Here is a 25,508-nt window from a genome sequence, read left to right as displayed (position 1 = left end):
TTCAATTCCCACTCCAAAGATTTGAACGTAAAATCTAGATCGGCATTGTGGAGTACTTGGACTACACTACCACAACTGACATTTCAGATGAGACTGACAGCCTATTTGGATTAGTAATTTGGGTGAACAAATGATGCTATTCTAAGGAGGAGCATGATTTTGTTCCTAATGTGAGCAGTATTGATCACCTTAAAGGCACTGTTTAAAAGATAAGTGGCCATTATCTTATTGTGTGAATGGTGTAGTATTAATCACTGATTTTGATTGTTGAGTGAATCAGATTGGCAACATAGCCTGGAAGATAAGTTCTTGGCAGGTTCTCAGAAACTCAACTGGATATGACACTACAAGAGCAAGTCAGAGGCTTGGAATACTGTAACCAGTAACTCACCTATTGACTCCTCAGAGTCTGTCCACCATCTACAAAGCACAATTCAGGTATGTGATGCAATACTCCTCACTTGCCTGGAGGAGTGCAGCAGCAACAACACTGAAGAATCCTGACACTATCCAGGACAAAGCAGCTCCTTAACTGGCATCATATCCACTACCAATGTTCCCTCCACACTGTTGCTCATAACTACAGCACTGCAGAAATTCAAAGATTCTGAGACAAGTTCCAAACCCATGACCACTTCAACCTCAGGAGAAGGCAGCAGATACATGGGAACACCACAACCTGCAAGCTCCCCTCCAAGCTAATTTCCATTCTAACTTGAAAATATATCACCATACCTTCAATGTCACTGGGTCAATGTCTTGGCATTTCCTCCATAATGACATTGAGGATCCACCTACAGCACATGGAAGGCAGCTCACTGCTGCCTCAAGTGCAACTAGGGACAAGCAAGAAATGCTGGTCAGCCAGCGAGGACACATCCCAAAAGCTAATTTTAAAAACCTGTCATCAGTATACTTACCAATCATGCAATCAGTCCCTTCATCCAAATCATTAATATAGATAGTAAATAATTAAGGATACAAGACTGATCCCTGTGACACTGCTCATTACATTTTGACAATGTAAAAATCAATCATTTAAACTTGCACTCTGGTTAGCCAAATGTAAACAATCATCTAGCTATGTTAATAGTACCTTTTGCATTATGGGCTCTTATTTTACATGGTAAATTTAATATGGCATCTTGCTGAGTGTTAAGAAATATCTCCTTGAATGGCTGCCACTGAATCTCTACTTCCTATCCCTTAACTTTTCTCATTTGCCAACTTGTCTTCATGCTTTCACAACTGCCCTCATTCAAGTTTAAATCACTTGTCTTAAGTCCACTCTTCTCTCCTTTTCTCGCTCTCCTTTTCTCGCTCTCCTTTTCTCGCTCTCCTTTTCTCGCTCTCCTTTTCTCGCTCTCCTTTTCTCGCTCTCCCAAACTTTGTTTGAATTTCACACAATGTTATGACCTCATTGCCCCTAGTATGAAGGTATTAATTAATCCTGTTGCATTGTCCATGACCTAATTTATAAAAGTCTGCTCTCTCGTTGGACCTACATGTTAAGAAAGTGTCCTGAGAACCTGGCAAGAACTCGACTTCCAGGCTATGTTGCCAATTTGATTCACTCAATCCATCTGTAAATCAAAATCATCGGTGATTATTACTACACCATTCCCTCAATGAGATAATGGCCTGTTTTTTTTTTAAGCAATGCCTTTTGGTGATTAATACAGCTCATAACATTGGGAACAAAATCATGCTCCCCCTTAGAATAGTATAATTTGTTCACCCAAAAGGGCAAACAGGCTGTCTGTCTCATCTGAAATGTCATTTGTTATTGGTTAGTCCACGTACCCCACAATGCCAGTTCAGCAACCCCAGGATATTGATTGTGTGGGATTTAGTGATGGCAGCACCATTGAATGTCAGGGGGAGGTGATTAGATGGCCTTGTTAGGTTCTTCTCCTGCAGTTTCATACACTAGATGCAATTCGCACACACCAACTTCTGCAAACAGTTAAAGATTATTAAAGCCTGTACAAGCTTGTTGACCCCCTTTGATCCTCCTTGCAGGTGTGTGAACTCAAGTCAAAAGAGGCCCCAAACAAAAAAAAAGTCTCCTTTAATACAGGTCAATTGGTAAAGCTCACAGATACTCTGGTCACTCCTCTCTCTTCTCTCCCCCCCCCCCCCCCCCCAGCCATCACCCATAGGTACATACACACACACACCCATAACCACATGTAACCTCAGGTACAATGGTAGGATGAGATCATTCTCTGAGATACTTTAAATGCCTTAATCCTAAGGAATTGTTATGCAGATGATTTCCTGTTTCCGTGATTCCCCAGGACAATGCAGGTATGACATATCTAGATTCGGGGGATGGCTATGAAAGCATTTCTGAATGGAACAGACTGAATGAGAGTTTAACTTGATATTAGTAGGGGAGTAGTGCAAATGACTGTCTAAATGGAGTGGGAGTCATCCACATTTCTGCATGAATGTCATCCCCACCACTTCCAGGATGTTCAGTCAGTGCAGTTTAACCCTTTAATGTCCAGAGAGAGTCCAATTTATTCTGTTAACATTACAGTCTCTTATTGGAAATTGTTATTGCTTACCATTTGTGTGGTGTGAATTTACTTGACATTTATCAGCCCAAGCCTGGATAATGTCCAGATTTTGATGCATTTGAACATGACTGTAGTTAAATGAAGTTGCCACATCTGTACCAATCATAGCGCTGCACCCGCATTAGAGGGAGACAACTTTGTGGTGGTAACTTGAGGATCACCATGCCTCAGCCAAGGGAAGAGCTTGAGAAGGAATCATAATTTGTATATGTAGATATATAAAGTAACAATGAGTACTCTTTTGAAGTACTTTGGCGAATTTCCATAAAGAATCATCCTAAGACATTTTAAAATTGGAATAAAGAAACATGTGGAACAAGAAATGTGACATTGACTTCTTTTAGTGCAGTGGGATCTTTTGTAGCTACCCATACAGGCAGGCTGGACTTCTGATTTCCATCTCGCCCAATAATGCAACATTTGTTCAGTCTTCATTGAAGTCTTAAATGTCTTGAATGGGGATTAAACTTATGACTTTCCAGTCCAGAGGGGGAAGTTCTGAAACTGAACCAATAACCCGATTAGGATATTAGTAACAAAGTTTTGGTGAAATTTACGAAGGGTGGATGATGAAACATCAGGGTGGAATTGAGTTTAGAACTGACAAAGCAGAAATGTTTTGATGCCAGAGAGGCTTAGGTATGGAAGCAAGAGGGAAATTTTTAATATGGCAGCAGTAAATGATCCCTGGTGATGGATAGGATCTGGTGTGACACCTTTGAATGAACTGAAACTGACTTTTTTTAATAATCTGAAAGCATGATGCAAAGCCGGATGATGCAAACTAATTTTATTTCAAATGGAACCATATAGTTTGCACATTTTCAGTGCTACAGATCCACTCCTGCATGATATAGATAGTGTGCAACTCTCACTGAAACAGCTTTAGTGCAAATTGAACAGATGTAAAGCCAAAGGAGCACCACAGTAGTGCCTTGAGGTAAATATAGAAATCCAGTGTCTGAGTGGCTAATTTTAAAGTGGTACATTTGACCTGCAAAGCTGCTACTTTCTTACCATTGAAAACATTCTGTCCTAAGTTGAAGAGGTGCCCAGGACTCATTGGGCACTTTTAAATTGTGGCTTTGTACAGACTGGAATCATAATGTCCAATGAGAATTGAATGTATATTTGACTCCCTTCTTGCCAAGGCTCTTGGTTTCAGTGTGCTTCAGAATCAAGTTTTGAATCTGATTCCTGAGATGTTAAGAATTAACTGTATTTTTATAGTGCTTTTCACAACCAGACAACCTTCCACACAATTTCACAGCAAAATACTTTTGAACTGCAGTCAAGAGTCAAAGTAGGAAAAGTAGCTGCAATCTTCTTAAAAACAAAGGAAATCTACTGTTGGTAATCTGTTTTTGAAATGTTGGTTGAGGAGTAAATATAATTCTCTATAAATAGGCCTACCCGTGCTTCTAGGTTCCAATTTGGGACTCCCAGAAAGCTCTCCTATTATCTGTATACCCCTTCTGAACTTCTGACTCTGCACGAGAGACTAGATGAGATCAGTTTAATGCTTCATCTGAAACTGGCATTTCCAATATTGCGGTATGCTTGAAGCACTGACTTTCTGACTCCGAAGTAAGGCTGATGTCTGTATGCTTGTCTCCAGTTTGGAAATTGCATTTCCATTGTTCAGCAGGCAAGTAACAATGTTTTGAATTGTATTCCTTGGTTTATGAAGTAATAATAAACTTGGAAGTATCTGATATTCCCCCTTAATCGTTTTGTTATTGACTTTGATCTGTTTCACCCTATGCTAGTAATGTACTAGAGCATAAAGGAACATTAATGGTGGGACCATGGTGCTGTGCAGGATGAAATGGGGTTTAACAAATGTATAATGTGAGTGGAAAAGATATAATATGAGAATGACAAAGACCAAAAAGTGAAACATTTTCGAAAGTAGTCAGACGTAAGGGAATACTTTTGATGCATTTTATACCAAAATAACTTGATACTAAAATGAGACATTGAGAATTTTCTACATGGATGGCAATATAACATGATTATGTTTTGCTTTGCTTTTGCTCTAATTCCCCTTGTTACCCAACATTAATTTTTGTTTTGGATATGATGGACTTCTATTTTAACATTTCTGCAGTCATTTTTTGAACCAATACAGACTTCTAAATTACAAATTAAATGTTAAAAATTAAGTATTTGTCAACAACTTAAGCACAAGGTTTTTAAATGAAGAATACTTTTTTCTGTATGTCCTGCTGGTGTTCTAGATGGTAGCTTTGAATACCTGTAAATACTAACTAGCTTTTCCATGGGTAGCAACTGGATACATCCAGAGCGAAATCCCTTACCTACTCTTTGGCCAATAAAAAAACAAAAAGTCCAAAGATGTGCAGGTTAGCTGGATTGCCCATGCTAAATTGCTCAGTGTCCAGGGATGTGCAGGCTAGATGGATTACTAATAGGAAATACAGGGTTAAGGTTGGGTGAGGTCTCGCTGGGATGCTCTTTGGTGGGTCAATGTGAATTTGATGGGCTAAATGGTCTGCTTTCACAACTGTAAGGATTTCTTGATTCTATGATACTTAAAAAGAATAAACTGTCACTGAAAGCAAAATGAAGAACAGCCTCTCATTAGAATTGGAAATACATCCCAGGGTTGTTATCTTATGCTGTAAATCATTATCATTCTTGTTTGTGAAGCTGATTGGAGCTGTACTTCTGTTCAATTGCACATACTAAACATTTTGTACATGGGGTGAGACTAGGTAATAATGAGATGTTAATATATGCAAGTAGGCCTCTTCCCACTCAAAGATGATTCTCGTCTCACCTTTAAAATCTTGGGTGGAAAATTGAAATCCCTTTCTCAACATTGAGAATCTGATTTTTGCATTCCTACTATGTGTTACCACCTGACTTGCAATTGACAGACTTTCCAGGGCTGGGAAGAATCTTCCAGTTATACCTATATCGTCTAAATTGAAACACAGTACTTTGGCTACCTTCCTATTTACATTAGTGAATAAATGTAACCCTTTTGTTTTCCTTCTGAAGTTTTCTCAATAAATTAAAGATTCAAAAATCATCCATTTAATAAATCCAATCTGTTATCACACTCCTTTTTTGATCCTGTGACTGCTCTCGTCTTTTAAACAAATATAAAATCCATGTTGATAAGTAGATCAGAGAATCAGAGTTCATCAATGAAATCATAGAAGTCAGGAATGTGATGGAATATTCCTAGTTTGCCTGGATGGATGCAGCTCCAACAACATTCAAGCCGCTTGACGCCGTCCACAACAAAGCAGCCGGCTTGATTGGTACCACATCCACAAGCAATTCCCTCCACCACAGACCCTCAGTAGCAGCAGTATGTATTGTCTACAAAATGCACTGCAAAAATTCACCAAGAGATGTAGCGCAAGCTGAGAGGTAAAGAGTGGAAATTTTATCCTTCAATGTCTGAGGAGGCTTCTGGGGATTATGACTCTTTTTTTCAAGAAAGAGTTAAAAATCACACAACACCAGGTTATAGTCCAACAGATTTAATTGGAAGCACACTAGCTTTCGGAGCATCGCTCCATCAGGTGGTAGTGGAGGGCTCAATCCTAACACACAGAAGTTAGAGCAAAAATTTACAGTGTGATGTAACTGAAATTATACATTGAAAATTTGATTGTCTGTTAAGCCTTTCATCTGTTAGAATACCATGGTAGTTTCACTTCTTTCATGTGTAAGTCACAAAACCTTTTTTAAAAAGTTGCATTCTCGGTTTAGCTGTTAACAATGGTGATAGCTAGACAATATTAGCCCCCTATGTTCTCTGTCTATGCCATGATGTTTAGATTGATTCTAATCTTAAAAGTGAGATAACGGAGTTTTACATGAATGCATGCAGTTTTTGAGCAAAGTACAATGTAACCCTGCAAGTACAAATTCACACCACAAAATATGTGTGCATGTGGGTCTTTGTCTGAGTGTGTGTGTCTGTCTGGGTTGGGGGTTGAGAGTGTGAGAAAGTGTATGTGTGTGTTTGTGCGGTGCCCATTCATCCGTCGATGCACAACAATCAACAGACAGGAGTGTTCCCTCCCAGTTGGGGAACACTTCAGTGGTCCAGGACATTTGACCTCGGACCTTCGGGTGACCATCCTCCAAGGTGGACATTGGGACAGGCAGCAGAGAAAAGTGGCCGAGCAGAGGCTGATAGCTAAGTTCGGTACCCATAAGGAGGGCCTCAACCGGATGTTGGGTTCATGTCACATTACAGGTGACCACCGTTGCACTATACGTGCACACAGATACTCCTACACGCACACGCACACAGACGCGCACACACACCCTTACAGACACACACACTCCCACACTCTCACATGTACCCCCTCACGGACTTAAGACACTCTGTGTGCGCACGCGCACCAGAGAACACGGGGCTAACACCTTCAACATATTGTCTAGCTATCCCCACTGTTAACAGCTAACCTGAGAATGCAACTTTTTAAAAAAAGGTTTTATGATTTACACATGAAAGAAGTGAAACTACCATGGTATTCTAACAGGTGAAAGGCTTAACAGACAATCAAATTTTCAATGTATAATTTCAGTTACATCACACTGTAAATGTTTGCTCTAAAGTCTGTTAGGATTGAGCCCTCCACTACCACCTGATGAAGGAGCGATGCTCCGAAAGCTAGTGTGCTTCCAATTAAACCTGTTGGACTATAACCTGGTGTTGTGATTTTTAACTTTGGACACCCCAGTCCAACACCGGCATCTCCAAATCTTGAAAAAACAGATTAGAGTTATTCTTTGGAGCATACAAAAATTTCAAAACTTAAGGAAATAGGTTTTCTGAGGCAATGCTGAATTTGAAAGAGTTAAACAAAATAACTTTGACAGGTAGATGGAAACACTAGGATTTGAACTCCTGTATGAAGTTCTTAGAGATCTGGCAAGAATTTAAAAACTCTCAACCTTTATAATAAAAACCCATTTTGAAGATCAAAGAGTTGCAAGTGCTACACAGACAGCACCAGTATTGTCTGGTTATGACTTTATTCATAAAACTAGACCTCATTTTAATCATCCCTGTAAACTCTAGAAGGTCAGGATGGGAGAGTCAGAAAGGCACGGCAAAGAGAGGACAGCTGAGAATGCCACAGGATTTCCCCATCGGATTAGAGTAAGTTCTGAGGGTAGAGTTTAAAATGGAAGGCCTCAGTGTTTCCATTGTAATAAAGTGGGACAGTTTAGTTCTGGATGCTGGAAGTTGTGAAGGAAACTCATGGGACTAATTCAGGTTTGTAAGAACAAGTCCAAAAAGAGAACTCAAAATGAAAATACCACAGATCAAATTATGACATAAATTATAAGTAAGAAACTGGAGGTTAAAAATTGGTATGAGTACTGGAGAGTTGAATGGAGTAAAGGAGAATTGCACAAGGGGAGATAATTTTGTTTCAAATGATGCAGCTAAACCCCTAACTATATTTAAGGTCACAGGAGCTACTCAAATTCTTATGCTAGAAAATTATTTAGTTTTCTTTGCAGAGCATGTGATAAAACCCATGTGTTAATAACACAAATTGAAAGAATACCCAGGTTCTATTGTCCAAAATATAATTGGAGTTTGACATGACATTCAGACATTCAGGTGGTGGTGGTAACAGCAGTCATTGTAATAGTAATAAAACTATCCTTGGATGGAGTGGATTTATTCCCAGTTTATAACTTGGCTGGAGTAGAAGTTGTAGCTTCGAGCATGGGAGGTTAGACAAATCAGACAGTTTCAAAACAGGTTCCAGGTATTTTTCCATCTTGTGTGGTGACCAGAGCAATGACTCAATAGATAATTAGACCTAGGACATAGAACATAGAACAGTACAGCTCAGAACAGGCCCTTCAGCCCACGATGTTGTGCCGACCACTGATCCTCATGTATGCACCCTCAAATTTCTTGACCATATGCATGTCCAGTAGTCTCTTAAATGTCCCCAATGACCTTGCTTCCACAACTGCTGGCAACGCATTCCATGCTCTCTCAACTCTGTGTAAAGAACCCACCTCTGACATCCCCTCTATACTTTCCTCCAACCAGCTTAAAACTATGACCCCTCATGTTAGTCATTTCTGCCATGGGAAATAGTCTCTGGCTATCGACTCTATCTATGCCTCTCATTATCTTGTATACCTCAATTAGGTCCCCTCTCCTCCTCCTTTTCTCCAATGAAAAAACTCCGAGCTCAGTCAACCTCTCGTCATAAGATAAGCCCTCCTGTCCAGGCAGCATCCTGGTAAACCTCCTCTGAACCCCCTCCAAAGCATCCACATCTTTCCTATAATAGGGCGACCAGACCTGGATGCAGATGTAGAGGTGCCGGTGTTGGTCTGGGTGGGGGGGAGACGAGGTCAGAAGTCACACATCAGGTTATAGTTCGACAGGTTTATTTGAAATCACAAGCTTTTGGAGCACTGACAGAATTGGACTATAACCTGGCGTTATGTGACTCCTGACCTTGTAGTTAGACCGACACCTGTTTTTGAAGAACTTTTCAGCAGGATGGTAGTTAGTTCAGAGAACATTTCTAAGTGAGGTAATGAAATTCTGGTTCTGTTTGAAATATGGGTGTAAAGTACCAAATCTGAAGCCCTGATCCAGGACTGTGAATTACATAATCTATCATAACAAAAGATGAACAATAAAAGTTCATTCAGTAAGTAAAATATAAAACAACTATTCAGCGTTCCATAGGAGATTTATCTCTACCATCAGGTATACTGTTTGCTGCTTTTGTGAACACTGGCTCTATCTGCCGGCATGCTGTTAAGATTGTAGTCACTGCCTGTGATACTTCCTGTTGTACTTTGATCATTATCCTATTTGCTACCTTGATCTCTTGCATTGTCTTTTTCATTTAATTTACTCAGTGTTTTCCTGCACGTTCTCTTCCCCACTCTATTCCGTTTAAAGCCCTCTCTAATCCCTGGTGATATGATCGCTGAAACATAAGACAGTTCAGATGAACTCTATCCCAACAATACTGACCATCTACTACAGGAAACATTTTCCCCATATATATTCTTTCAAAATGCTACATAATACTGAACACTTTAAATCTCCTCTTCTCCTTTTTTGCTCAAAGGAGAAAAACCCAGTCATTCTGGTCTCCCCATAATAGTGAACTGCACAACCTAGGAATTCTCCCAAATCTCCTTCTGCACTCTGTTGCCTTGATATCAATGTCTGCTCTAAGCTGCACTCTGAGGCCCCATGCTGACACATTTATTTCTGGTTTCTTGAAGTCAGTATTGGGGAGGACAACCTTGCTCTGCAAATATTGCAGTGGGAGCTTCCCTGAGAGAATAGACAGGACCTCTGTTTAAACTGTAATTGGAAAGTAGCATATATGACGATGCAGAAGCTTCTCAGTACTGCACAGAATGTTTACCTGAGATTGTGCTCAAGAGTCTGGACTGATGCAAAGCATGCTGCCAACTGATCCAAGGCAGTTGGCAACTTTATGCTACTGGTTTTACGATCACTTCTTGCATTTTATCACAGCATCTTTTTAGTAAGCTGCAAAGTGTTAATTTTGAATAATAATTGCCAGTAATTACTCATTAATATATCCCCCTCATGATTCAACATGACTTCAAGAGCAAAATCTATTGAAATTTAAATATTGTTAGATTATCCAGCATGTTAATCATTCAATGTATTTGTTCTCATGTAATTCTAGCCTCTTGAATTTAGTTGCTCAACCATTGATGTCCTTGTCTTCTGATGTGTAGGCATAAAGCTCTGCAATTTCTTCCTTTAAATCCTCCCACCTCTTGACCTTACTTTCCTCTCATGTATTCCTTAATTTCTACCTTTTTGATCAAGCTTTTGGCCATCTCCGAATATCTCTTTGTGCAACTCGGTATCAAATTTTTCTTTTTTATCTCTTCTGTGTAGTGTTCTTGAACCTTATCTATTATCATAAATGTGATAACCAAACATAAGTTGTAATATATTATGTGTAAGCCATATATAATGTCAAATGCACTGTCAGGCTTAATGTGAATTCAATAAAAATGGGAAGATATTAATTCTGAAGAATTGTTGCTATCTGTAGGAAACATGTTCATGTTTAGTGGGGTGAAGATAATGATCGAATTGTTTGGCATGATGGAAGGTATATTTAGCATACATATTTTTAAATATTGCAATGTAAAGTTTGCTGCCTAGTATAACTCAGTTAAGTATAATTCTTCATGTTGACATGTGCATCAAAGATACTTGAACCATGTTTATTGCACATGTTGTACTCCATAAAACAAATTTTGATATCAAGCTAAAACAAAAGTCTTGTTTCAACATCTTATGGCTCACTATTCGAGGAAGAATGTGGGTAACTGATATAAAATAAATGGCACAGTTCTGAAGAAGCAGCTGGAATGGAATGGTCTGAGCGGATATGTGCGGAGCTCAGTGAAGATGGCAACATAAATTGAGAGGGCAGCTAATAATACATACAATGTCCTGGGCTTTGTAAACAGAAGCATCGAATGCTATAGCAAAGTGGCGATGTTGAACTTGTACAAGATACTAGTTCAGCCTTGGCTGAAATGTTATGTCCAATCTAAGTATACATTTTATCTAAGATGTGAAAGCATTGGAAAGAATGTAGAAAAGGAATGGTTCTAGGGATGATAAATTTCAGTTATGAAGATAAATTGGAGAAGTAAGGACTGTTTTCTCTGAGGAAAAAATATTTGGGGAGACTTGAAGGTATTCAAACTGATGAAAGACATGGAAAGAGTAAATAGGGAGAATCTGTTCCCCAGGATAAAAAGGCACAGGTTTAAAATTGAGCTAAAGAAGCAAAAGTGGCTGGAGGAAGATTTATTTCATCCAGTGAAATGGAGTGAACTGCCTGAAAGTGTGGTGAAGTCAGGTTCAATTGAAATATTCAAAAGGAAATTGACTCTTATCTGAACAATGGTGAATGTGCAGCATTATGGAGAGAAGGTGGGAGAATGGCACGAAGATATTTGCTCATTTGGAGAGTTGACATGAGAGGCTGAAAGACATCCTTCTATTGTGTAATTATTCTGCAAGCTTTGGGGTTTTTCTGATTAACAGGTCAAATTATCAATTAATTATTTGCATATTTTGATAAAGTTTAGCTAGGGACATCAGTGAAGAAATAATGTGATGTTAGGTTTCTCATTTTTTAATTTTATGGAAAATGTACTATTGCTGTACTGAATTACCATACTTGCTTGTTGATTTTTGAAGTGTGCCAGATTTCAATCAGTTATTTGAAATTGGATACTATTGTGTATAATTAAAGGCCCCAGTGTTTAAAGCATAAGTGAGAAAAATGAAGACCTTTGACTTCAACAATTGCATGGATAATGCATGTAATTTTTCAAAATTAAATAAAATACCTTTTTTGAGGTCAGAGGAGAAAATGGGGCCAATAATTTAGATTAAATGAGGGCATTCTAAGAATAGGCCTAACAAAATTGTTAACGGTTAGTTTGCCTTATGAGGAATATAAACTGTTTGAAAGGTACATTTAATAGAAGTGTGTGAATCAAGAATGTACAAATGACTGTTTAACTTTCTTCTTAATGCTTGTGGTGCCGCCAATTCTAGTATGAGTGTCCTCCTTGACTGTTAGTGTTTTCCTTTCCTATTTTCTTCAGAATCTATTAGACAACATAAAGCACAGAGAAGCTGGCCAGCTTAAGAACAAGGAAAAGTACTGGTAAGCAATGAGATTTTAAAAAATCAGAAAGACAGTGATTGTGGTATCCCAATTTAAGCCCTGTGGAATGTCATATTCTATTTGTTCAAAATGTGAACAAATGATTCATGAGTTTTTGCAGTACATTCATTAGGCTATCCATGATTGTTGCATAATAGAGCGTAAACTCTAAATAGATATGTTGTGCAACATTCATGCCTGAGGTTTATTGTGCTTGATTGTTAGCACCAGCATAATATTTCATAGGGAGTAAAGCTCCCAATGCTTTGGTACAAAGTGCAGTTGGAAATTAAAAATAGCCATAGAGGTTTGAAGTGTCACAAAGCTGGTTCCTTTTGTTTTCTAAAAGCTATTCCTTTTCTCAAAGATACTATGTCCTTGGTTCCTTTCAGAGGGGTCTTTAATGCTCCCGGTGCCGATTAGACTGGATTGATACAGAGATTAAAGGGTATTAAGAGGCCTTTTTGTTTCCCACCCTCCCTCAACAGTTGGGAAGTTATAGGCTGGTTAGTTTAACCTTGGTTGTTGGTAAGATTTAGAGTCTGTGATTGAGGAGTACTTGGAAATGCATTGTACAATAGGACTGAGTCAGCATGGCTTTGTCAAGGGAGGTCATGTGTTAAAATCCTTTGGACAAGTTAGACAAAGGATAACTAGTTTGGATTGCTCTATTTGGATTCCTAGAGGCCTTTGATAAGGTGCTGCTGCTAACAATTTTCCAACCTTTTCCGTCACTCCAATGTTCAATACCAATCTCCTCCTCTATTACTTTCAACACCTTGGGGTATAGTCCATCTGATCCGGGTGATTTATCTACCTTTAGATCTTTAAGCTTCCCCAGGACCACCTTTTCAGTGATGGCCACAACACTCTTCCTGTTCTGGTATACTGACATCATGAAGACTGATGCAAAGTATGTATTCAGTTTCTCCAACATTTTTTTGCTTCCAATTACTACTACTCCTGTGTCATTTACCACTCTTGCCTCTCTCTTACCTTTTATGAATCTAAACAAACTCTTGCAATTTGCTCATATGTTACTTGCTAGCTTACTCTCATATTTCAACATTTTCCCCTTATAGCTTTTTTAAAATTGTCCTCTAGTTTTTAAAGGCTTCCAAATTCTCTAGCTTCACATTAATCTTCAACACATTGTATGCTTTCTCTTTTGCTTTTATTCTGTCCCTGACTTCCCTTATCAGTCATGGTTGCCTAATCCTCCCCTTAGTATGTTTCTTCTTCATTGGGATGACTTCTGCTGCAATGGGTGAACAGAATTTGGTGCTAGTTATGATGTATTTCATTATTCTTAAGTTTATGAAGAGCAAAATATGGGAAGCCAGCCAGGAGAGTGTTGGAACAGTCAAATCGAGAGGTTATGATGACGACGTCAGATGAGGTTTTCAGCAGCAGGTGAACTAAACCGCAATGGAGTCTGGTGATGTTACAGATATGAAAGGAAACAGTTTGTTAATGGCACAGAAAACTAGTCAGTCTCACTGTAGGGGTCGACCATAACATCAAGATTGAGACAGTTCAAGCCTGTCTCAGAACTACTATGGAAAGGATTCAATTTTGTGGTGAGGGAATGAATTTTGCGGCGGAACAGATTGTCGTGGCTTCAAATTTCCCAATATTTAATTGAAGGAAAATTGTGCTCATCTAATACTGGATGTTGATAATCAGTCTGACAATTTATAAAACATGTGGAGTAGAAAGAGGTGGGGCGAGGTAAAGCTGGATATCATCAGGGCACATGTGGAATCTGATCTTTTTCAGATGGTGTTGCTGAAAGAGAGCAGCCATGTTGAAGGCTGCATACAGGTCGAGGAGGGATAATTTACCAATTGCATTCATGTTGGATATCATTTGTGACTTTGAGGGATGCTTCAGCACTAGTCAGGGCAGAATCTTGCTTGGAGTGACTCAAGTTAACAGCATGCAAAGAAACTCTGTGGAAGGTCAAGTGCCTGTTTTATTATTTGAATATTGAACTATTTCTCCAGAGACCTGAGTACCATTCTGAACTGTTTTTATTACTTTGTTGCTCTGTGGTTTAAAAGGCAACTGTGTTTTGTAAAAGCTGTTGTTAGTTTTTTTTTAAATCAAAAATATATTTGTTTATGTTACCAGTGGAGATGATTTGACAAATAATGAAATGTCCCTTATATAGACACTTTCTTTTGCAGTGTAAGCATTTCTCTCCCACTGCATTAATGCTTTCAAATGGATTTCGATGACTCTGTCTGACAATGATTGCACATTTTTAGAATCTTGAGTAATGCGTTTGTCAAATGTAATTTTAATTCTCAAATAATTAATAAAATTGTAGACTCTATAATTACACATCTTTATATACGTATATATAAGACCATAAGAGACAGGAGTAGAAATTAAACCATTCAGTCCATTGAGTCTGCTGTGCCATTCAATCAGCCCCCTTCCCCGCCCACATTCCTGTTGAAGGACTTATCCAAAATGTCGACTCTCCTCGGATGTTGCCTGACCTGCTGTGCTTTTGCAGTGCCATATTTTTTGACTCTGATAAGTTTCTCAACCCCATTCTCCCAGTAACTCTTGATCCCCTTGATACTCAAGAACCTATCTATCTCCATATTAAAATACTTAATGACGTGACCTCCACAACCTTCTGTGGCAGTGAATTCCATAGATTCATACTCTCTGGCTGAAGAACTTTCTCGTTATCTCTGTTCTGAAAGGTCTTCCCTTTATTCTAAGGCTGTACTCTTGTGTCCGAGTCTTTCCTACCAAAGGAAACATCTTCCCAACATTCACTCTGTCCAAGCCATTCAAAATTGTGTAAGTTTCTATTAGATATTTTGCCCCCCCCCCATTCCTTCTAAACTCAGAGTATAGACCCAGCATCCTTAAAGGTTCCACTTATGTTAAGCTTTTTTCTCCTGGGCCCATTCTCGTGAACCTCCTGTGAACCCACTCCAGGACCAATACATCCTTCCTAAGATATGGGGCCCAAAACTGCACACAATACTCCAAATATGGTCTGACTAGAGCCTCAGAAGTGCACCCCTGCTTTTATATTCAAGTCCCCTCAAAATAAATGTCATTGTTGCATTTGCCTTTCTAACTACTGACTCAACCTGCAAGTTTGCTTTGAGAGAATTCTGGACGAGAACTCCCAAGTATTTTTGCACTTCAGATTTCTGAATTTTCTCCCCATTTAGAAAATGTTTCATGTCTTTAGTCTTCCTACCGAAGTCCTCACATTTTCCCATTTTGTACTCCATCTTCCACTTCTTTGCCTACTGTCCTAACCTGACCAAATCCTTCTGCAGCCTCCCCACCACCTCAATGCTGCCCCACTTTCTATCTTTTGGATCATCTGCAAACTTAGTCAGAATGCCCTCAATTCCTTCATATAGATCATTAATGTATAAAGTGAAAAGTTGTGGTCTCAACACTGAGCCTTGCAGAACACCACTTCTCACCAGCTGCTATCCTGAGAAAGACCGTTTTATCTCCACTCCCTGCTTTCTGCCAGACACCTTGCCTCTACCATGAATGGCCCTTATCTTACTCAGCAGCCTCCTGTGCGCCACCTTATGAAAGGCCTTCTCGAAGTCCAGATAGATAACATCCATTGGTTCTCCTTGGTCCAACATGTTCGTTACTTCCTCGAAGAATCCTAGCAGATTTATCAGGCATGACCTCCCCTTGGTGAAACCATGCTGACTTTGCCCTATTTTACCATACACTTCCAAGTATTCAGAAATCTAATCTTTCACAATGGATTCTAGGATCTTACCCACAACTAAGGTTAGGCTAATCAGTCTGTAATTTTCCTTTTTTTTTTTGCCTTACTCCCTTTTTTAAGCAGGAGTGTCACATTTGTAATTTTCCAGTCCTCGGAACCTCCCTGACTCTAGTAATTCTTGAAAGCTCACTACCAACTCCTCCACTATCTCTACAGCTGTCTCCCTTAGAACTCTGGGGTATAGTCCATCTGGTCCAGGTGATTTATCCACCTTCAGGCCATTTAGTTATCCTAGCACCTTCTCCTTGGTGATGGCAGCCATACTCAGCTTGGCTCCCTCACTCTCTTGAATTTTTGAGATATTACTTGTGTCTTCCACCGTGAAGACTGAAGTGAAATAAATATTCAGTTCTTCAGCCATTTCCTTATTCCCCACCATTATCTCTCCATCATTTTCCAGTCCAGTGTCCACTTCTGCCTCTCTTTTGCCCTTTATATATCTAAAGAAACTGCTACAGTCTTCCTTTACATTACTGGCAATTTTCCCCTATATTTAATCATCTTCCTCCTTATTTCTTTTTTGTTGCCCTCTGTTTGTAAGCTTTCTAATCCTCTGGGTTCCCACTGTCCTTCATCACGTTATATGCTTTCTATTTTGCTTTTATGCTGTCTCTGACTTCTCTCGTCAACCATGGTTGCCTCATTCTCCCTGTATCCCTGTACTATGCATCTTTTTCCCCTGGATGAATCTTTTCTGTCTCCTGAATTACTCCCAGAAACTCTTGCCATTGCTGTTCTGCTCTCTTTCCTGCTAGGCTCCTCTCCCAGTCAATTCTACCCAGCTCCTCACTCATGCCATTATTCAGCTGTAATACTGCTACCTCTGATTCTATGTTCTCCCTCTCAAATTGCAGAGTAAATTCAATCATAATATGATCACTGTCTCCTAAGGGTTCCTTCACCTTAGCTCCCTCATCAGATCTCCCTCATTGCAGAACACTAAATTTAGTATTGCCTGTTCCCTAGTGAGCTCCTCCACAAACTGCTCCAAAAAGCCATCTTGTAGATATTCCACAAATTCCTTTTCTTGCGAATCACTACCTATCTGATTTTCTCCAGTCCACCTGCATATTGAAATCCCTCATAATCACTGTAACTTTGCCTTTCCTACACTTCTTTTGTATCTCCTGGTGTGCCTTTGGTTTCCTTAGTGCTGTGTACACTTTTACACTTGATGTAATAAAAATGATATGAACTATCTTAAAATCTCTGCCAATAAAAATTCTATTTTATTATTTTATGGAGTTACGACTCTGCAAGAGATAGGCATCTCATAGTCATTAGGGAAACTTTTTCTTACACCCATCAACTTGAAATGTTTTCCATCATACCTTACTGGAAGTATGCAGTGGCAAGGTAGTAGTAGTTAGGATACATCTTAAAGATAAAACTTCAATTTATCATCTCTTGACTGCGGGTGCTTTAGTTCTTTGATCTGTTTATTTTTCAATACTTCTAACCCGTTGCTTTCTTCAGGACAAATTCTCTGTAGAGGATCATTGTTGATTCTTCCACTAATTTTAAACACTCTCTCATCTTCTGTACCCTCGGAGTTTAAACCGAGATTAAGCCTTGTCCAAGTTCAAAATGGTGAGCAATGAAATATTTTTTTTAAATTCTACTTACAGGACTTGGCATTACTGCCATTTTCTTTGGTTGAGTGGTGACTTAATGAGACATACAAGATAATCAGAGGGTTAGATAGGGTGGACATTGAGAGCCTCTTTCCTCTGGTGATGGCTAGCACGAGGGGACATAGCTTTAAGTTGAGGAATGATAGTGAGTTGCAAAATGTACAAATCAAGCACAAGCTACAACAAACTCTCAACAAAAGCCCATATAATCTGAAAGCAGAAAAGCTAATTCTGCGCTCATATAGCCTGATCTGGAATGTCCTCATTGACTGTTAGGATAATTATCCTTAATTTACAATTTTTTTTTGACCTGGCGAAGTAAATGCGTTCTACCTCCCAAAATACAAACGTCTCTGTGCAATGCCATTACAGTAGTGATTGCAGATGTGCCTCCAGTTCTTTTGGTAAATAATCTCATCTGTTTTATAGCTCTATCTCTTCTATTCTGACCTTTTTACACATACAATCCACATTTTGAACCACATTTCTTCGGGTGTTTTGGCAATCTTGAAAGGCCTGTATATTAAATACCTTTATAACCTTACAACTAATCCTAACTTTAATCTTTTCAGCACTGAAAATTATCTCTGCAATATTAATATAAATCATGAACTAGTTATTTGCAACAATCTGCAAAACTAAAATATTTCAGAAAATAACAGGAAAGTTGAGGTTAACACATTAGCCAATACAAATGGGCCAGCAAGCTTTCGATATTTTTAACTCATGTCGTAGTTCTGAATTCCCTGAATTTGCTGGCTTTAACCGTACAGTATATGTTTCAACAGCTGATCTATGTCCTAATTTTAAATCTGAAGTCCATGTTGTAATAAACTGGCAAGAGTAGGAAACCCAGCTGCTGGCTAGCAATCTGTATCTCCTGCAGATATGGAAAAATAAATAAATCAAACTGCATTGCTACTTATCCATAATCTTGTCATTGCAGTTAGCCATCTATGCAATGTCAATAATGCTTCCTGGTGTGTATAAGTGCCAGTTGTTGCACTTAATTATAGCAGCTTTAACTTCTAGCAATCAGGGATGCTGACTTGAGCAACTGTCATTTCTCATGTAAATAAGCTTGAATGGAGAGAACAAAATAGTATGTCTGTTTCCATCAGAAGGATCTCTAATCTTGTCCAGTCCTACAGACCTCTGAGATGTCCATTTGGAAGGAGCAACAGGAATAAAGAGTACTGGGCTAATGGCAAGATTCTTGGTAATGTAGATGAGCAGAGAGATCTCGCTGTCCATGTACATAGATCCCTGAAAGTTGCCACCCAGGTTTATAGAGTTGTTAAGAGGGCATAAAGTGTGTTAGCTTTTATTGGTAGCGGGATTGAGTTTCTGAGCCACGAGGTCATACTGCAGTTGTACAAAACTCTGGTGTGGCTGCACTTGGAGTATTGCATACAGTTCTGGTCACCGCATTATAGGAAGGATGTGGAAGCTTTGGAAAGGATTCAGAGGAAATTTGCCAGGATGTTGCCTGGCATGGAGGAAGGTCTTATGAGGGACTTGAGGTTCTTTTCATTAGAGAGAAGAAGGTTGAGTGGTGACTTAATGAGACATACAAGATAATCAGAGTTAGATAGGATGGACAGTGACAGCCTCTTTCCTCTGGTGATGGCGAGCACGAGGGGACATAGCTTTAAGTTGAGGAATGATAGATATAGGACAGATGTCAGAGTTGGTTGCTTTACTCAGTAGTAGGGATGTGGAATGCACTGCCTGCAACAGTAATAGAGTAGCTAACATTATGGACATTTAATATTGATGTTTCCATCCCATCTGATTGTACCTTCCATTGAAGTCTGAGTAACTTGGTGTGTAAAATTAGTGTCCCACCTGATCCTTAGGTTTCCCATTTGACAAATTTGGATGGGAGTCCTGGGTTAAGTCCCACTTGCTCCCGGGGCATGTAATAGCATCTCTGAACAGGTCAATTAGAAAATATCTAAAATTATTTCCTAAAGCTCTGAAGGCAGATCCTTTTCTGAAGCTTTAACAAAGTTATCCTAAACTCTTAATAAATAAAAGATTATAACTCTCCGCAGCATCAAACTGGGTTTCACACTTAATCTTCATTAAATAGTCTTGTTTGTACCAAAAATCTGACATTTCTTATTTGAATGAATTTCTACATGTACGCAAGCTTCTGTGCACAACAAATACTCTCAATGGCAGGAATGCACATGTTATGACCTTCCAAAAGGCAAACTAACATTTCAGCTCATCAACGCAGCATTTTTGAAGGCCAATTTAGAATGCCTCCTGATGCGATGTATGTACTCCAAAGAATTGAGTTCAATTGGGAGAGTATGGACCTGGATCTGGACCAGAGATTCCCTTTATTTTTCATTGAAGCCCCCATCTATGCCTTTGGTCCTCAGCAAAGGCCTCACTTTTATCCCCCTCCACCCACGCATCAATGAATTTAATACACACCCTGATGTTGAACACTTCTTCCGCCGCCTCCAACCTTACTTTTACAATCGGGACTCCCGCCCACCTTCCGAGGACCGCTTTGCCCGCCTCCAGCACACTCCATCCACCTGGACACCCCGTGCTAGCCTATTACCTGCCCTCTATCTTTTCATTTCCAACTGCCGCCAAGACATTAACCGCTTCAACCTGTCTACCCCACTCCAACCTCTCGCCCTCAACGCACAGCCCTCCACTCCCTCTGCTCCAATCCCAACCTCACCATCAAGCCAGCGGATAAAGGGCTGCAGTGGTAGTTTGGTGCACTGACCTCTACACCGCTGAAGCCAGACGCCAACTCGAAGACACTTCCTCCTACCGCCCCCTTGACCATGACCCCAACCCCCATCACCAAACCGTCATCTCCCAGACCATACAGAACCTCATCACCTCAGAAGATCTCCCACCCACAGCTTCCAACCTTATAGTCTGGGAACCCCGCACCGCCCGATTCTACCTCCTTCCCAAGATCCACAAGCCTGACCACCCTGGCTGACCCATTGTCTCAGCTTGCTCCTGCCCCACCGAACTCATCTCTACCTACCTCGACACTTTCCTATCCCTCCTAGTCCAGGAACTCCCCACATACATTCAAGACACCACCCACGCCCTCCACCTCCTCCAAGACTTCAGTTTCCCCGGCCCCCAATGCCTCATCTTCACCATGGATATCCAGTCCCTCTATACTTCCATCCGCCATGACCAGGGCATCCAAACCCTCCGTTTCTTCCTTTCCCGACGTCCCCAACAGTACCCTTCCACCGACACACTCATTCGTTTGGCTGAACTGGTCCTCACCCTTAACCATTTCTCCTTCGAGTCCTCCCACTTCCTCCAGACCAAAGGGATAGCCATGGGCACCCGTATGGGCCCCAGCTATGCCTGTCTCTTTGGTTACGTAGAACAGTCCATCTTCCGTAGTTACACCGACACCACTCCACTCCCCACCTCTTCCTCTGCTACATTGATGATTGCATTGGTGCCACCTTGTGCTCCTGCGAGGAGGTTAAGCAATTCATGAACTTCACCAACACATTCCATCCTGACCTTAAATTCACCTGGACAAACTCTGACACCTTCCTCCCCCTTCCCGGACCCCTCCATCTCCATGAATGATGACCGACTTGACACTGATATTTTTTATAAACCCACTGATTCCCACAGCTACCTCCTGCAAAAGTACCATCCCGTATTCCCAATTTCTCCATCTCCACCGTACCTGCTCCCAGGAGGACCAGTTCCAGCACAGAACACACCAGATGGCCTCTTTCTTTAGAGACTGCAATTTCCATTCCCATGTGGTTAAAGATGCCCTCCAACGCATCTCGTCCTCATCCCCACCCCTCCAACCGTAACAAGGACAGAACCCCCCTGGTGCTCACCTTTCACCCTACCAACCTTCGCATAAACCACATAATTCGACGACATTTCCCCCACCACCAGAGATATATTTCCCTCCCCAACCGTTTCCGCTTTCTGCAGAGACCGTTCCCTCTGTGACTATCTGGTCAGGTCCACACCCGCCAACAACCCACCCTCCCTTCCTGACACCCTCCCCTGCCACCGCAGGAATTGCAAAACCTGCATCCACACCTCCCTCACCTCCATCCAAAGCCCCAAAGGAGTCTTCCACATCCACCAATATAATTTATTGTATCCGTTGCTCCCAACACGGTCTCCTCAACATTGGGGAGACTGGACACCTCCTAGCAGAGCGCTTTAGGGAACATCTCCGGGACACCCGCACCAATCAACCCCACTGCCCTGTGGCCCAACATTTCAACTCCCCCTCTCACTTTGCCGAGGGCATGCAGGTCCTGGGCCGCCTTCACCGCCGCTCCCTCACCACCTGATGCCTGGAGGAAGAACGCCTCATCTTCCGCCTCAGAACACTTCAACCGCATGGCATCAATGTGGATTTCACCAGTTTCCTCATTTCCCCTTCCCCCACCTCACCCTAGCTCCAACCTTCCAGCTCAGCACCGTCCCCATGACCTGTCTACCTGCCTATCTTCCTTTCTGCCTATCCATTCTGCCCTCCTGTCTGACCTATCACCTTCATCCCCACCCCCATTCACCTATTGTACTCTACGCTACTTTCTCCCCACCCCAACCCCCCTCTCATTTATCTCTCCACCCTTCAGGCACTCTGTCTCTATTCCTGATGAAGGACTTTTGCCTGAAATGTCGAACTTCCTGCTCCTCGGATGCTGCCTGACCTGTGCTTTTCCAGCACGACTCTAATCTAGACTATACCTTTGGTATGTCCAGTCTCAATAATTCCAGTCTACCATTTCTCCATGAACTTGAGATAATGACAACTCTGTTTCCTCTGTCCTAACTTATACCCAGGTAATTGCCCCAATCACCTTGATGCAGTGACAAAACAGTTTTAAAACACTCATCCCTTTTTGCAAATCTATCGGTGGTCTCCCCCTTTCTTATGTTTGTAATCTCCACCTGCCTGATCACTCTTCAGGATATTTGTACTCATCCAATTCTGGGGTTGTACTTGGTTTTCTCTACTCACCATCCTTCAGTTGCCTAAGGTTCTCTTCTATAGAATTTACCTACTAAACCTGCTCATCCCCCCCCCCCCCCCTTCTCTTTTTTGATGCTTCTTAACTAAAAGCTCAATGAAAGCAATTTTATCAACCCAAATGATCTAGATTTTATGATCCCTTCTGATGGCCTGATATAATATGGTATTGATGGGAAGCACATAAAAAGCCAATCCACTATCCAGTCCTGTAATATGGCAGGTGAGTGGGTACTGAAATCAGTAGCCAGCTCATCATTTTAAATAATTGGCAGTTCAGTTGTTACCAAACTAATTGGTGCAAATATTATGCTGCCCGTGCCATAATGTAGTTGAAACTTTATTGCTGGAACAGCACAGCAGGTCAGGCAGCATCCAGGGAACAGGAGATTCGACGTTTCGGGCACAGGCCCTCTGCAGACCTCACTTTCTCCATAATGTAGTTGTCAAGGGAATTGAGCAGAAGTGAAAAGGTTACTTTGATATCAACTTATGGAAAAGGCAGAGAGGAAGTGCTGGAATATTAATTGTTGGATACTCTGTATGCTTTGGGGTGCCCCTCCACCAGATATTTCTCCTATCTTTGGCCCTTGCGTGGCCTGCAAAATCTACCTCCTTTGTTCCATAATCCCTCCCTTTGCATGACCCTGGACTTGTCTGCATCCAGATGTTCTGGCTGTCTTTGCTTGGACTGCCAGCTCTCCTTGAGATAATGTCCATTATTATGGTATCTTTGTCCAAGATCTGCAGGCCAAACGGATTAGCCTTCAGTTTTCTCAGGTAGGACTCCCTCCCACTGAAGGGTCATGATTTGGAGATGCTGGTGTTGGACTGGGGTGTACAAAGTTAAAAATCTCACAACACCAGGTTATAGTCCTACAGGTTTAATTGGAAGCACTAGCTTTTGGAGCGCCACTCCTTCATCAGGTGGTTGAGATAAAGACAGCCAGAACATCTGGACACTTGGTGTTGGTTTTTTGAGTATTCCAATGAAGCACTTATTTTGAAAATGCAATATTAATGTGAATTGTTATTGCTTATAATTTGTTTAATCTCAAATGCCTTGAAATTAACCATCAGATCATATCTTCATGTTGTGTTGTTGGTAACAGATTTATCTGCCAATGTACACAATGTAGTTTTAAGAACTAGAATTTTTTTTTCACAGAAGGATTGTTCAGATCTGGATTTTTTTTTATCCACATGACGCTGTGTCAATTGAAATTTTCATCATACTGCAGTGTTTTGGCTTACCCCTGGAGCAGATGGAACCGAAACACAGGTATTCCAGCCCAGAGATAGGGACATTACCACTATGCCAAACGAGTCCCCAATTTTCATAGTTGAGTGATTTTATTTTTAAAGTAAGCATAACGAGATTCTGGTAATTGTAGTTAAGATGCAGATGAGTCATAATCTCACTGAATGACCCAGCAGGCTTGAGGTGAAGCGTGGTCTATTCAGAATCTTGTATTGTTCTCTCTGCAAATGCTTTTAGGGTCCTGGATAAGCTACTATTGCAGGATCACTGCTAATGGCAAAATGATTAGATAGTATTAGACAGAAGTTTAAATTAGGATTTTAAATGTTGTTTTCTCTAAGTTTTGAACTATTGGTTTTTTTTATGGCCAGAAGTGCTATTACACACAACTGAGCGGCTTTCCCACCACCAAAATCACAAACTTGTTTTTTTTCCCCTTTTTCAACAGAAACCACCATGTTGCCAATTAAATATTTACATGGAAAGATATGAGCTATTTTGAAACATCATGTAAATTGAAATAAGATGTATGCTAATTATAAGGAATGAGGAAAATCGAGTTCATTTAACATGGAAGTGTTGGACGACTACCTGAAACAAGTTTACAGATGGCCTTTATCAGATGGGAGGCTGAGCTCTCAGTACTTCAATCCATATATGGTATTACTTGTAAGGTCATGGCTCAGTGTGCTTCAAAAGTGTCTTCAGAAGCAATAATTAATTCATTTTGATTTGTAACTGATTCAAAAAACTATTCTATAATTTAGTTTTCTCCAGAATTAATTTAAATAACCTGTGTTTGATATTTGGCCTAATTATTTTGCCATCTTTTAATTAGCAGTGCTGAAACAAATGGAAATTATGATTCTGGTTTAGTCAATTGAATTCATGTTTGATCTGTTTTCCATTTAGGAACACAAAATGCTGGTGAATGTATAGTTAACTTATATCACTGTTAGAGTTGCGCATCATTTTTGAGATTTTTGTTTTTATGTACAGTTATTGCTGTGGTTCTGTTCGCCGAGCTGGAAGTTTTTGTTGCAAACGTTTTGTCCCCTGGCTAGGCGACATCATCAGTGCTTGGGAGCCTCCTGCGAAGCGCTTCTTTGATGTTTCCTCCGGTGTTTATAGTGGTCTGTCCCTGCCGCTTCCGGTTGTCAGTTTCAGCTGTCCGCTGTAGTGTTTGGTATATTGGGTCCAGGTCGATGTGTTTGTTGATGGAGTTTGTGGATGAATGCCATGCCTCTAGGAATTCCCTGGCTGTTCTCTGTCTGGCTTGCCCTATGATAGTAGTGTTGCCCCAGTCAAATTTGTGTTCCGTGTTGTCTGCGTGTGTGGCTCCTAAGGATAGCTGGTCGTGTCGTTTCATGGCTAGTTGATGTTCATGGATGCGGATTGTTAGCTGTCTTCCTGTTTGTCCTATATAGTGTTTTGTGCAGGCCTTGCATGGTATTTTGTACACTACATCAGTTTTGCTCATG

At 40.6% G+C, this 25,508-nt stretch overlaps 1 protein-coding gene across 6 annotated transcripts in view; it reads left to right on the top strand.

Annotated features, from left to right (window-relative positions):
- The window catches only part of LOC122553087 (serine/threonine-protein kinase PAK 5-like), a 205,347-nt gene that overhangs the window by 9,689 nt on the left and 170,150 nt on the right, over window positions 1-25,508 (top strand). For 5 of the 6 annotated variants that reach the window (XM_043696600.1, XM_043696597.1, XM_043696599.1 and 2 more), the window contains exon 2: window positions 12,255-12,316. The exons of the other annotated variant lie outside the window; for it this stretch is intronic. The gene's annotated coding sequence lies outside the window, so the exon portion shown is untranslated. The remainder of the gene's footprint in view (window positions 1-12,254; window positions 12,317-25,508) is intronic. 6 annotated transcript variants of the gene reach the window in all.

Source organism: Chiloscyllium plagiosum, chromosome 9 (genome assembly GCF_004010195.1).
Source record: "Chiloscyllium plagiosum isolate BGI_BamShark_2017 chromosome 9, ASM401019v2, whole genome shotgun sequence".
Taxonomy (NCBI): Eukaryota; Metazoa; Chordata; class Chondrichthyes; order Orectolobiformes; family Hemiscylliidae; genus Chiloscyllium; species Chiloscyllium plagiosum.
Note: the sequence above shows the minus strand (reverse complement) of the source record. Positions and strands in the feature narration are given on the sequence as shown.